Source organism: Hoplias malabaricus, chromosome 6 (assembly GCF_029633855.1).
Source record: "Hoplias malabaricus isolate fHopMal1 chromosome 6, fHopMal1.hap1, whole genome shotgun sequence".
Taxonomy (NCBI): Eukaryota; Metazoa; Chordata; class Actinopteri; order Characiformes; family Erythrinidae; genus Hoplias; species Hoplias malabaricus.
In genome coordinates this window covers 10,338,253-10,351,842 of record NC_089805.1, presented here as the reverse complement: position 1 = coordinate 10,351,842, position 13,590 = coordinate 10,338,253, and the positions used below count along the sequence as shown (strand labels likewise).

The 13,590-nt window shown below is 40.6% G+C and overlaps 1 protein-coding gene across 2 annotated transcripts in view; it reads left to right on the top strand.

Moving 5' to 3' along the window:
- The first annotated feature begins 4,002 nt into the window (after window positions 1–4,002).
- Window positions 4,003–13,590, top strand: part of ptk2aa (protein tyrosine kinase 2aa) — a 113,833-nt gene continuing 104,245 nt past the window's right edge. For both annotated transcript variants that reach the window (XM_066674049.1, XM_066674048.1), the window contains exon 1: window positions 4,003–4,197. The gene's annotated coding sequence lies outside the window, so the exon portion shown is untranslated. The remainder of the gene's footprint in view (window positions 4,198–13,590) is intronic.

Sequence of the window (13,590 nt, the reverse complement as noted above, 5' to 3'; positions counted from 1 at the left end):
AAAGCTACACTAAGTTTCCTTTCTTTCACCATCAGATTTAAACCTGAGCTGTCATTATTTCTACAGCTGTATACTCTAAGAAAAAAGGTACAGTAGAGGTACATTATTGGTAACTAAAAGTACAAACAGTGGAAATGTACCTTTTAATGTACAGCAGTGGTTTTAAAGTACAGATTTGTCCCCTAAAGGTACATTATATACTCCTTTCCAGAAGGAGAGGTGAATATTTGTAGTCCTTCATTACGGTGTAAAATAAAAGAACGGAAGTCCTGGAGTGGAAATGTGGTGTGTGAAATCCACACAATTTTAATATCTACAATTAAAATAAGGTACAATTATGTTCCCTAGTTAATGGTACAGAATACGTGCTCTTGAGGGTACCACCACAGTGACAGTTTGTCTGAGAGTGTAGGCTTCCGTTGAGAACAGGGAATGCAGTAAATAAAAGCCAAAACATGCATAAATACCAGTGTTAATCAGTGCCATTATCTACACTGTTTTATACATTACTTCATCAACATGCCACTTACCTGCCTGGCCATTCACCTCTAACTGCCCACTTGCAGCTTTATGAAGAGTGGCTTTAATTAGTTTGAGCCAATCAGATGGTAGGCGCTTGTTCACATGACTGATCTTTATGGCCAAATGGTTTCGTTCACCAGTTCATCCAGCATTTCCTCTGAATTGAAGAATGTTAATAGGAAATTGGTTCACCCAGTAACAGCCTCTTCTCCTCTGGAGTGGTCTTATAAGGTGGAATGGTATTCAGCCGGTGAGGTCAGGCACTCATGTTCCGCTCTAACCCACTGTAAAGGTACTGAATGACTCCATCTCTTCAGAGAATTCAATCCCACTCCCCACCACCCAGTCCTGTGGTGGTAATACTGCTCTAGCTGAAGCTTGGCATTGGGTTTGATACTTCAGTGTATCTCATCTCGTTTCATGCTTTTCTATGGCAATTATACAAGCTGCAGGAGGGCAGTTAAACCTCTGATGTGGCTTAAGACATCCTGCACTGGGCCTCAGGCGTACAGAAACAAAACACTGGACAAGCCTGCCTCGTTTTTGTTGAGTTATATTCGATTCTCTTTGAAATTGTAAATGCACTGAACCCTGGGTTTTTGTGTGTGTGTGTGTGTGTGTGTGTGTGTGTGTGTGTGAGAGAGAGAGAGAGAGAGAGAGAGAGAGAGAGAGAGCGGGTGTGTCGGGAGAGGTGCGTGGGGCAGAGTACTCAGATGGAGAGGGAGCGGTATGTTTGATGTGGTGAGAGAAGAACCAGGGTTCAGCTGCATCTACTCTTTCAATATTTAAAATGATCTGAACCGTGGGAGGATACAGAGATCTGTGCAGTGGGAGTTGAGCAAGGCCTTGGCTACTTCGTAAGCCTTCATTCTGAAGGATGTGAGTACACTACGTGGCCAAATGCCTTTTGAAACTATTCTGAACGTCAGGGAGTATGATTATTATGAGAGAGGTTGTCCTCCTTTGGTTCTGGAGTTGACTGAGCATCTGTCAGGTCACATACAGATGTTGGATGATTAAAGGCAATGTCTAAGACCATGGGGAATTTGTGCTCTCTCTGGTTTGTTAATGTTTAGAAGCACCACATATTTTAAGGTTGAACGGTTTAAGGTTCTCCTGTTTGTAAGTGGCTGAAGTTTTTATTCATTGTTTGAATTACCACAGAAACTCTATTGTAACTCAAGCTGTTTAATTTTGTAGCCCTTTCGGTTTGTGTTTATTTTCATACAGTTAGCGCTCTCCTGACTTTAGAGTCAGTTCCACATTATGTAATCTGAAACAGCATACATAAATCAAAATTACCCACCTGGAGCAGGAATAGAGCAATATCCTCATACCTTGCCACAATTTTATCTGCCATCTAGACACCTCCGGATGCCGTATCTGTGCTGTTAGCATTGAGATAGAGAGAGACAGCCTAGCATTTCTGACTGAGACCCTTTGGTTTTTTAATTCTGTTAACTCTGGCTTTCTTGTCTCCAGCATGTAAAAAGACAGGTGAGCTAGCAAATGGTGAGGAAACGTCCTCTTTGCAGTAAGGTTTTTAATTTTTAAAGAATTTTGAATGTCGCCTTTAATTCTGGATCAGTATCAGCACTCCAGTGCATCCCAAAAGAACTAGAGGGAACCTCGTCACTCCAGTGAATGCGGTTCCAAATTTCCATAGTACAACAACATAGCAGTTTGTTTAAAGAGGAACCAGCATCCAGTTTCAGTTAGTGCACCTTACAGTAGATTAATTACGGTGTTTATAAAAATACACATTTGTTTACTATTGTCACAAAGGACATGACTTACTAATAGTAACAAACATGTTCAAACAAGTGAAATGAGAATGGTTGCCTGCTCTGTTTACAAAGGGACAAAGAGGAAGGCTGGGCTTTCCCGAGAGAGAGAGAGAGAGAGAGAGAGAGAAAGAGGCGGAGGGAGGTAAAGAGGGGGTGGGGGGGTCAAGTTACCGTGGAACAGGTGTGTCCAAAGCTCCTGAGCAGCCAGGGACAGGGTGAAAGGGGATAAACAAGAATCACGTTCTCCCCCCCACTGAAAGTGCACTGAGTCTGCTGGATATGGACAGAGGAATAACTGCTTTACAGGTGATTTCATGCTCTAAAGGGATTTGACATGACATGAGTCACCAAGGTGGGTCTGGATGGGGTGTTATTATTTTGTGTTTAGCTGATAGCAGAGAGTCATGCAGTTGACTGCACAGTGCTCATCAAGGTCAGCTTGCTGGAAATCTGGGAGGTAAATCTGTACAGTGTAGAGGTCAGTAGGATATCCTGAGTAAAAAATGTTGCTACTTGTGATGTCATAACCCTCATGAGAGTGACAAAATGGAATGAATCTGACTGCTTATTTTCTAAAGTGTGGAGCATGCTTTTACAAGGTCTGTATTCATCATTCATATTTATAATATCAAATGAGCTTTGTTTTCATAGGCCGTGTGCTTCACTCAAGAAGGCTGAAATAGTCAGTTCCACCTTAAGTAATCTGAAACAGCAAAAATAACTCAATATTACCCACCTGGAGCAGGAACAGAGCAATGTCCTCATTTCTTGTCACGATTTTCAACGTTTGGAGTTCTCTTCGCCATCTAAACACTTCCAGCATTGAGAAAGAGAGAGACAGCCTAGCATATCGGATCGAGACCCTTTAGTTTTTTACCTTTTCACTTGGGATGTCTGGATGGGGTGTTATTATTTTGTGTTTAGTTGAGTGGGTGGGACTAAACTACTGTAGGCTCACTCAGTGTCACCATCAAAAACAAGGAATTTAAAACAGGCCGTGTCTGCAGCTTAGTTTCCATTAAGATATCCAGTAACATTACCCTCTGTTGTGTTTATTTTTTTTTTGTTTGTTTGTGTGTTTTTTTATAAGTTAGAAGAAAAGTAAGCAGTCGCCATGTATTTCAAAATTATAAATGTGTTACAAGTCTCAAACAAGTGGATTCAGACAGCCAAGGTTTCCCACATCACAAACCCAAGAAACCACCAAATCTGGGCTTTCAGGCAAGCTGTGAAGGCGTGCGTGGACATTAAGGTGAGGACTAACTGTGTATTCAAAGATCCTCACATGTGGGCTGTATAAAAGAAAAGGTGTAGTGTTACTTTTAAGGCATTAGAGGACATTTTTCTCGGAAATAAATGAACAGAGATGAGTTTCTAAGAGTTTGGATGGTTGTAGAGGGGACTTCAATATAATCTTTATATTTATAATCTATATATAAAATAATATAAGTTTTATTACATATATCTTCATTGGTTCTGGGTCACAAATGACAGACCCTCAGTATTTATACCCCCCTCCAGCCCACACTTGCATTGAGCACGGACATATGTGTACCCTAAAGGGGGACCGACTTGAATATTTAAGAATAATGTTTAAAAACTTTTGGACATAGTGTATACTCAGGTATTTAATTTTTTCCCTAGGTCTGAGTGACTGTATCTGTAATGGGCCGGCTGCTGCGCCATGTTGGAATGCTCTATTCCTGAAGAAGTGAAGGGGGATTTGAGGAGTAACAGCACTGGGAGGAGAGCAGGAAAAGCACACACAGCTTCTTCTACACTGGAATGTAATCCGACTTCTTTAATCAGTATTTAATCCGATATATAAAGGAGCTGAAAAGCTCTGGGTGAAAGTCGGGCGGTTGGGAAAGTGCTGGAATAACAGCGGGTGAGTTGCTTGTTTTATTTCCCCTATGATTTCCAGTATTTCTTTTCTCTTCAACTTGGTCTTGTGTGTCTGTTATATTTGGGAGGGGGATTCGTGGGATTTCTGGCTTGTTTTTAACTCTGTTTCTTTGTTAAATCTTGTAAATAACAGCATCAACCCTTTCTAAATGTGTCTGTTTACGAATGTGAACCGTTGTTAGTGCAGTTATGTTATCGTCATCCTTTTTATGCTTATAAACTTAAGCTTTCTTGAAGGTATACATGTTTTTTTTTCATTATAATACGAGTTTTTACGGTAGGTAGTAAGTATATTTGTTCGTTTATTATAATCGTATTTAAATGTATTTAATACATATGGAATATCAAGCTAAAAGATTCTTTTTCGAATTAGTCCGTTCCACCTTAAATGATTTAGCAGTCACATTCTGGCGCCTGAGGTTACATTCTGAGGCGCCAGAATGTAACTGCTGAACCATTTAAGGTGGAACGGACATATTCGAATGAGATGACTATTTCAGCCAGATATAATCACTTTTCTTCAGTAAAAAAACCCTGAAATATCATTTTTAATTACACAAGTGAGTGGCTGAATGGGTTCTCCCGTATATATTCAAATACTCCGGATTATAATGCTTTTGTTTCATTAGTTTTCTGTCTTGTCATATTCCACATCCCTTTTGCCAGAAAGATTGTGCTTTTTACGTCCTAAGGCGGTAGAGAAAGTGTGAATTTATTTATTTATTTATTTAATTGATGGTGTCGTGATTAGGTTGACACTGATATGTCATGGATAAAGTTTAAAATGCAGTAACACTAATGTATTGGTGTTGTTAGTGTGTTTTGTGCCAATGGATTAGACACAGCAGTGCTACTGGAGTTTTTAAGCTCTGCCCACTCACTGTCCACTCTAATAGGCACAGATCCATTGTAGGTCCACCTTGTAGACATGCAGTCAGAGACAGCAGCTCATCTGTTGCAGCACAGTGTTGTGTTGGTCATCCTCTAGTTCTTCATCAGTGGACACAGGATGATGCCCACAGGTTACTATCGGCTGGATATTTTTGGTTGTGGACTATTCTCAGTCCACCAGTGAAGGTGATCAGTGCCTGACACACTATTACTTCACCTTATTCTTCCTAAATATTTTGTGGTATAAGAAAGACCTGTAGTATACATACACATCAATCTGCAGCTTTAATTTATACTGTAATACATACATGAGTTTGTCTTGTGGTTGATAGTAGGGGTTTGGACTGTAGGCAGGATACAGGTCTTTAATGAATTGAGAAGGAGTGATCACAGATGGTGAAGGCATCCTTCAGGTTGTCCTGATTATAAGTGGCGAGGAAGAGGGCTTGTGTTCACAGCAGGAAGCCTTAATGAGTGCTTGTAGGTACCGTAGCACAATTAAAGGGGAATTACATCCATGTTTCAAATGGTCTTTGTATATAAACGTATGTAAATAAAGTCATGGTGTGACTTGATGTGAAATGCTTTATTCTAGATAAATTAATTAAGTCAGAATCACTCAGAATGAGTTTGTTTCAATCCACAACTGTTGACTTACGCAGAAATTAAGAAAAAGAGGCGGATTTCCCCTTTAAGTGTTGCTACTCTCCTCATTGCGTCCCTCAGGATTCTTGAGGAAGACGACTTTTCCTATCAGCAGTAAATTGCTTGTGTGGGTGTGAGACTGAACGTGTGTGTGTGTGTGTGAGAGAGGGAGACAGTCAGAGCTTCCTAATTCAGATGAAGTAATTCTATTTTGCTGAAATTGGGTCAGGTCATGAGTAGTTTCATTTCTAATGAAAGTGCTGAACGAGTAAGGCTCGGTGTTAATCACAGGGCACGGCCTGATATGCCTAAGCATATTTTAAACTTTAACTGCACATCCATGCCTTGCCAGATGTTTTATTTACTTCAGACCAACATTGTCATGTTCTCTGGTTTTGAAATGAAGGATGACCTTAGTGCTCTGTTTTCAGCATAATCTGCCCTGCTGTGCTAAAGTCAGAGAATGCAGTATGTATTTGATTTACAGTCAAAAATACAGTCAAATACCAGTTGCACATAGTTTTTCTTATCGGTATTTAGTGTGTCAATCCTTCGCTTTCCTCACAGCTTTTTAATTCTTTTTAAGGTGATTTTCCAAAAACTTCTGCAAGGATAATTACACACCCCTCTTGCATTTTCTGGTTCTCATCAATTCGTGTAAACATTCAGCGATTCAGTTCACCAGCTGCTTATTTTTTCTTCTTATTTTCTTCTTGACATCTCCTTTCAGACCCAGGGTTCAGTGCTGTCCTCGCACTGAAAGGATGGACACACACCTGTGAATATGTTCAGATCTGAAGCAACTTTGGAGCTTGATTTTCACTTGTTTTTCTCAGTGTTTTGAATTTGGTCCAATTTTGGTCCAGTCTCCAAGATTTTTAAACTTCAGTTCTGTTTATTATTCAGTCTCCCTGTCTCCTTTACACATTACAGTAAATCTGTCAATTTTTATGTCTTTCCTGTTGCGTTTTTATGGAGCTTGCTGTGGTGACAGCATTTCTTACAAATTTTCTCCATTACCCACTCAAGGCCCGGATACATTCACATCGTAAGTGAACAGGCTGTGAATCATCCCTCTTTTGTATTGTAATAAACCATCTTCTCCATCGAGTCCTTCACAAGACACACCCTGCAGACTTAAAATTACATTTGGTGTGAATGAACGTCAGTGTAGATATGACTTTTGTAGGATGTTTGGCACTGTTGCAGCCAGTAAAGAGAATCTGCACTTAACCCAGGTGATCAGTCATGGTATGTTTGGGCTCTGAAGCTTATGACTCCTGCTTTGCCTGTGCATAGTGTTTCATTCACTCCAAACCATGTCAAAATCTTACCTTTATTAAATTCTATATGGGTTTTAGCTGTGTGTGATTTACTGTTTTATTGTAAAAATGTTGCATGTCTAAAAACAATAGTAGTTTTCATCCTGGTGGATACATGCCTCTTTTACCTGTCAGTTACTTTCGTCTCGTCGCTCTGGTGCAAATCTAAAATGGCAGACTTCAGCCGCAAAACGTCTTTTAACCAGTTGACTACATTTGGGATCAGGAGAAAATAATGTAAATCATATTTTCCGCCAAAGTCTGACTTTTAAGGCAGCAGCCCTTCGGCACCTGTGGCAGTACGAGAACAGGGAACTCATTCAGAGTGGGTTTAATTTATTTATTTGTTTGTTTTTTTGTGATGGAAAGACACCCCTTCTCCCTAATACGACTGTACGTACAGTTTCCAGGCTGATGAATGCTCCATTCAGCAGCAGCTTAACGGATCTAGCTGCAGTTACACCACTCAGGCTTTTCACAGCAAACATCTTGGACAAATGTTTCTTTTACAAATGTGTTGTGGACCCGGCGCTCAGAGCAGTCGTCTCCCCTGCTTGTTTGTGTATTTTTGGTTTTTCTGTCAGGAAAAAAATCCATCAGCATCTCTGAACCCTGCCGCAGGCCTGTAGTGAGTGTGTCGTGAAGTTACTAATTCATTACACAAGTGTTGGAGAACCCAGCTTTCTTTTGAATGTTCATTCATTCACCTTTGCATTCATTCATCTTTGGTACCCACTCCTGGTAACGTCCTGGTTATGGTCGCAGTGGATCCAGAGCCTACCAGGTGCAAGGTGGGAATACACCTTGGACAAAGCACCAGTTCATCACAGGGCATCATCACACATGTGGACGTTTTCAAACAAGTTTCACGCCTAAACGCGTGTTTTTGGACTGTAACAAGAAACACATGCAGACACAGGGAGAACACAGCAAACCCCTGACAGACAGTGACCCGAGGCAGGGTTTGAACCCAGGCCCATTGAGCCTTGTCCACAGATTTGCCAGTTGACTTGATTTGACAAGTTAAAAAACAACCACATTTAAACTCCTTTGCCTCAGCTGTGTTTTAAAAGTGCTGTGTGTATAATTACAATTCCCAACAGACTACTTTTTGCAAAGAAAGTGGCTTCACATTTTGGTGGTTTGGGCAAAGCAATCAGGCTCATTACATAATTTTAAAAAGCTATGTCCCCAGATTTTTGACAGGAAGTAGATGACCTGTAAACATTCAGACCCCCAGGTTTGGTGTGCTAGTTCACGGCTGGTCATGAATGGCTTCTTTATGGGATCTGGAGGAGGGGTTCGGTTTCATGCTGGACGTCTGTGTGAACACCTCTCTCCGTCCTGAGAGCTGTTGCCTCCCGCTGAGGGTTTAAAGGCGGCTCTGTTCCTCTTGCTGACGCTGGCAGCTTGTCCGAGGCTAAAGACCCTCGTCAGGAAGTCCAGTTTGTAGAGCTCAGCGCTGTGGTGCACACAACGCCACACTTCATAGCCAGCTGCTTAATAGACGTCTAGTTCAAGAAGCATATTTTAGGAACCAAATGTGTCTTTGCTGCATGACTGTTGTCTTTAAGTTGGGACAAAAGGTCATTTAAATATGAGATAAGTTACTTTTTAGACAAATTTAACATTACACACTGTCTAGAAAGCTATTGGCTAGTTAAGTACATGGTAAAATTAGTTCATGTACATTTACGAGAGCCACAGAAAGGGGGCGCTGTGGAAGTTCACTGACTGGTGAAAAAAGATGGGGAAAAGAGAGTTTAGAGCAGAATTTGGCTAAAAAGAGAGAGGAGGGGAGTTGAAAACAGACAAAACACTTCACTTGACTTGTGCTGAAAGACATGAGTGTGATTTGAGCCTCCGTTTCCTGGAACACGGTCTGTGTGTTAGCCTTAGCTCGTTTATCTTACTTAAGCTGGTATGAAATAAGTGGATACCGCCCTTCCCTAATGGCTACATTCTATAGATATTTGGTGTATTTTTCCAAAAAGGCTAGAGATTTCCAGCTGGGTGTGGTGGTGGTGGTGGTTGTTGTTTTTTTGTTTTTTTCCTGAGTGTTTGTAATGAACAGTGGGAAGTATGTTAAAGCCATAAACTGTGGCAGGACTGTGTGAACACAATAGCTCCTGTTCCTCTCTGCTCCGGTGGGAATCAGCATCTCTGTTCAGCACTGCTCCTTTTCAGGATACTGCAACAAAACTGGGAATGCATTCAGGTCAGTGACGGATTTGGAGCATTGCTTCCTGTCTGAGTAAATTATTTTATAATTTATATAACTTTCGACTTTTTACCAACATAATAAATGGCCATTACCTTAATCATTTTTGGCTGACCTGGCCATCACCAGTATTTTAGCCAGCCACTCCATTCTGTTCTCTGTTGTGTTTATTGATTTGTTGGAAAAAAATTAAATTCCAGTGTCTGAACATTCTTAACAAGTTTTTTTCTAAAAGTCCATTGCTCTTTAAAGGGATGTAATTTGTATTACAGTAATACCTTGACTTACGAGTTTAATTCATTCTGTGGCCAAACTTTGAAGTTTTCTCATATATGAAATAAAAAAGCTATTAAATCCATTCCAGTCCCTCAAAAACCACACCATTTTTTGTTACCTGTTTTTAAATAAGAAAAATGTATTTTATTAATTACAAATAATGTATAACACGTGGACGTTTTCAAACAGGTTTCACGCCTAAACAAACACGTGTTTTTGGACTGTAACAAGAAACCCATGCAGACACAGGGAGAACACACCAAACTCCTGACAGACAGTGACCCGAGGCAGGTCTACTACAACAGACTACTTTTTACAAAGAAAGTGATGTGGCTTCACATTTTTTTGTTACATTTTGAAAAATGTACTTTATAAATGACAAATAATGTATAACAAATAATCTTCTTCTTGATCTTTTGGGGTCACCACAGTGGACGAACCGTAATCTGCACACCGATCTGGCACAGTTTTTACAGCAGATGCCCTTCCTGACGCAACCCTCGCTATTTTCATAAAAAAATAATATTATGTAATACATGTACATGTAATCGCATCATAAAGCAAAAAAAAATCGACAGATCGACGGCTCGTATCTCAGAAAATTTGTTCAAAAAAAAGTTTATTCACTCGTAAGTCAAGGTTTCACTGCATTATTATATCAGTGATATAAACTAGTCCTAAAATAACAATAATATTGTTTATAGCACAGTATAGACCACAAAAATGGCTATTGTTACAGACCTGTTTGTAAATGGAACTTATTTTTGCATGTTTGATCAGGCGCTAAATAAAAATCACAAAACATTTGAATAAAGACCAAAAATATCATAGGTTAATCAAACGTCTCAGCACATAATCTACAGTCTTTAGCTATCTCACGTCCATGAAAGGATCAGATGTGTCGTATAACAACAGAATGTAGACCTTAATTGTGCTTGTCTCATTACGAAGTCACGCCTGGACCTGCGAGACCACACTTAGTCTTTGGGACACACATCTAACTCCACCAATTTTTTTTTTAAAACTCTTTTCCTGTTGACTCTAAGGAGCTTAGCACTAAGCGGGGTGTGAGGAACAGATGACGCTTGTATTCTGAAACTGAAGCGATATGTCCAGAGCCAGATCAGTGGACGGGCCTGGAAATAAAATCCAAAGCTTGTGGAGAGGCGTACTGTAACTAAATTTACCCAGCAGGCCTCAGTAGCACCTCCACCACCAAATCCTTCAGTTCTGTCTTTGTGTTTTATGGGTCAGGAGAAGGGAGGGAAGAAGTGCACTCTTGATTGCACTTCTCCACTTGGGATTTGGGGAAGGAGTCTTTTTTTTGTGGTGGGAGGGGGGGAATTTTGCAAATCTATGGTCCTGGTAGGTTAAATGAATATTGTCACATATTATATTCCTGTAAAATTGGGGAAAGCATTTTTTTCAAAGCCCTCACTGTCGATTTTAAGCCCTTCTTAGACGCAGTAGCCCAGAAGTTTCCGGATTTTTCCCGGGGGGAGCTGTACGTCCTTGTCATTACCTGGACTTTATATTGCCAACCCTCTTATATGAATGGGGAATGTCTGAATAAGCGCATGTGTGAATAGAGCCTATAGTGTACCAGAGTATTAACAATGAGTTCATGCCATGTCTCCAGCATATGATCCAGACCTGACGTCTTGCAGAGTTCATATTTGAAAGGAACTTGAGATGGATGCTGTTTAGATGCTATCCCTTATTTATAAAAAGTGCATAAGCATAGATTTCATTTTAACACATTTAGACCCAAAAGTGTTAAAATGTGCATAGACTGCCACAGACATAAGTAGTGTATGTACATGTATGGCAGTGTCCTATAGTCATTAAAATGTGTTTTTTATGTGAAGTTTATGTCAAACTGAATGTGTCCAGTGCTGATCTATAAACAAAATGGAGGGCTAAATGTATAGCTATATAGATACCCATTTCATGGACAGTGTCACCATTCAGCTGTTGTTTTGAGCCTGATATTCACTGAACCGGGCCGGTTTGGGCCGCTCAGGAGCTGAACCGTGTTGACAGCCCACTGCTGATATTTATTAAAGGGCACGTTGCAAAGCTTCTTTTTGCGTCATCTGCTCAATATTCATCTGTGAACTTTAAAAGCCCTCAGTCGTTTACTAACCCCCTTTTTATCGTAGCTAAATCGTGCGTGTGATTTCCGGCAAGAAACTAAATCACTTTGTCCTTGTCTTTTCAGAATGTTTGTAATTCGTGACAAATTCCCCCAAGGTCCAATCAGGTGCTGTCAGGCTGTTTCATGGTCAGTGTGTTTGATGGGTTTATATTCTGCTGAGTAGGTGTGTGTGTGTGTGTGTGTGTCCGTGTGGTGATTATAGATGTTTCGTTATGCTGTTGGAGCAGCCCTGAGGCACTGAAACTCATCGGTGGAGTGCTGCTACAGCTCTGTGTGAAATTACTGCAGGTGTGTGAGGAGATAAGGAGCCACGCATCTCTTCCTCCCAGCCTACTTTTCCGAACGCCTCAATCCACTACCAGGTCTCCTGCTATCTACCTCTTTTTCTCTCTCGTTCCCATTTCGTCCTCTCGTTTTACATTCTTTCCCAGGGTAACCTTCGCTTTTTCACTGCGCTCTTCCCTCACTTCCAGCTCTTGATCTGCTTTTCTGTTATTTTACCAGACAAACGAACAAGCAGAAAATGTCTTTAGCAGGTGTTACGTTAATCAGACCTCAGCCTGCAGCAGGAGGTACGCCGTTTACCCGCTGTGCGTATTCCAAACGCTTTTGGGGTAGATCTTCACGCTCAGGCTCAGTCAGAAGATTCTTATTATTGAACATGTAAGGACCTGCAGGACAGATACAGGAGGATGCAATTTACAGTGGCTATACCATATAGCACCCACAATTTAAATCCATAGGGGGTGACGTGACTTTAAATTGAGATTATGGATTGTGTTTGTCCCAAACCTTCAGGGTAAATGGGTTAATGTGAAATACCTGCCTTCACCTTGGCGGGTCATAGCCTAGTAACATCATAAATTGATGTGCCTTGTGTGATTAGCCTTTAGACTGCTGTAGTAGTCTTTCTGTTCTTCGTTTTGTTTTGGATTAAACACAAGACGGACATTTCCTGGTTCTGAAACACCTTTGAGTTTGGTGTTAGCTGTACGTGGTTCGGAAAGTGGCTTAATTTTTTTTATAATCCCTGTTATTATGCATAACAATGCCACTGAATACTGTTAGCCACTATTAACTGTAACATAACATAAGGTGTAATTATTTGTCATTGTACAACGTACATCCAAACTTGTCTTCCGCATTTAACCCAAACTAGTGCACTAGGGGCTGTGAACTCGTACCCCGAGCGGCGGGCAGCCATCCCAGGAGCTTGGGGAGCAGTTGTGGGTTCGGTTCCTTGCTCAAGGGCACCTCCACTCAGCCGCCCCCATTTTTCCTACCGGTTGTGGGAATAGAACCAACAACCTTTAAGTCCTAAAGGTTATTCTCTTAATAATAACAAATTAATTCATAATAAATACAGTCTTGTTTATAGACTGTTGGATATTTTTCTTTATATAAATTAAGACTAGCTGTTTTTAAATGTATTTCTGTTAACTTTGGCATTTAACATCAGCCATAGGCACTTAACATCGGTCAGAAACCTGTTGACTCTGTGATGGTTGGATCTTCACATCTGCTCTGATCTTACGCTAATTAACTCCTCTGTTCTGTTAACACACACACACACACACACACAGCTGAGAAGCTGTACACATTGGAGCTGTCACAGTTATCTTTGCCTCTGAGGCCCGGGGGTGTCTTCCCTCACCGAACATGTTACACTGTGCCGAGAGTCATCATCTGTTAATCAGGGCTTCTGCTCTGTTTCTGCACAAACTGAGGTGTTTGGATTAAGTGTGGAGTTATCATCAACGGGTTTTGTGCAGGTTTTCATTGTTTTGCTACACTACAACATTAATTCGTTTCAAAATTTATTTAATCATATTTTAAAATGCCTTGGTTTGTGTTTTACAGCCT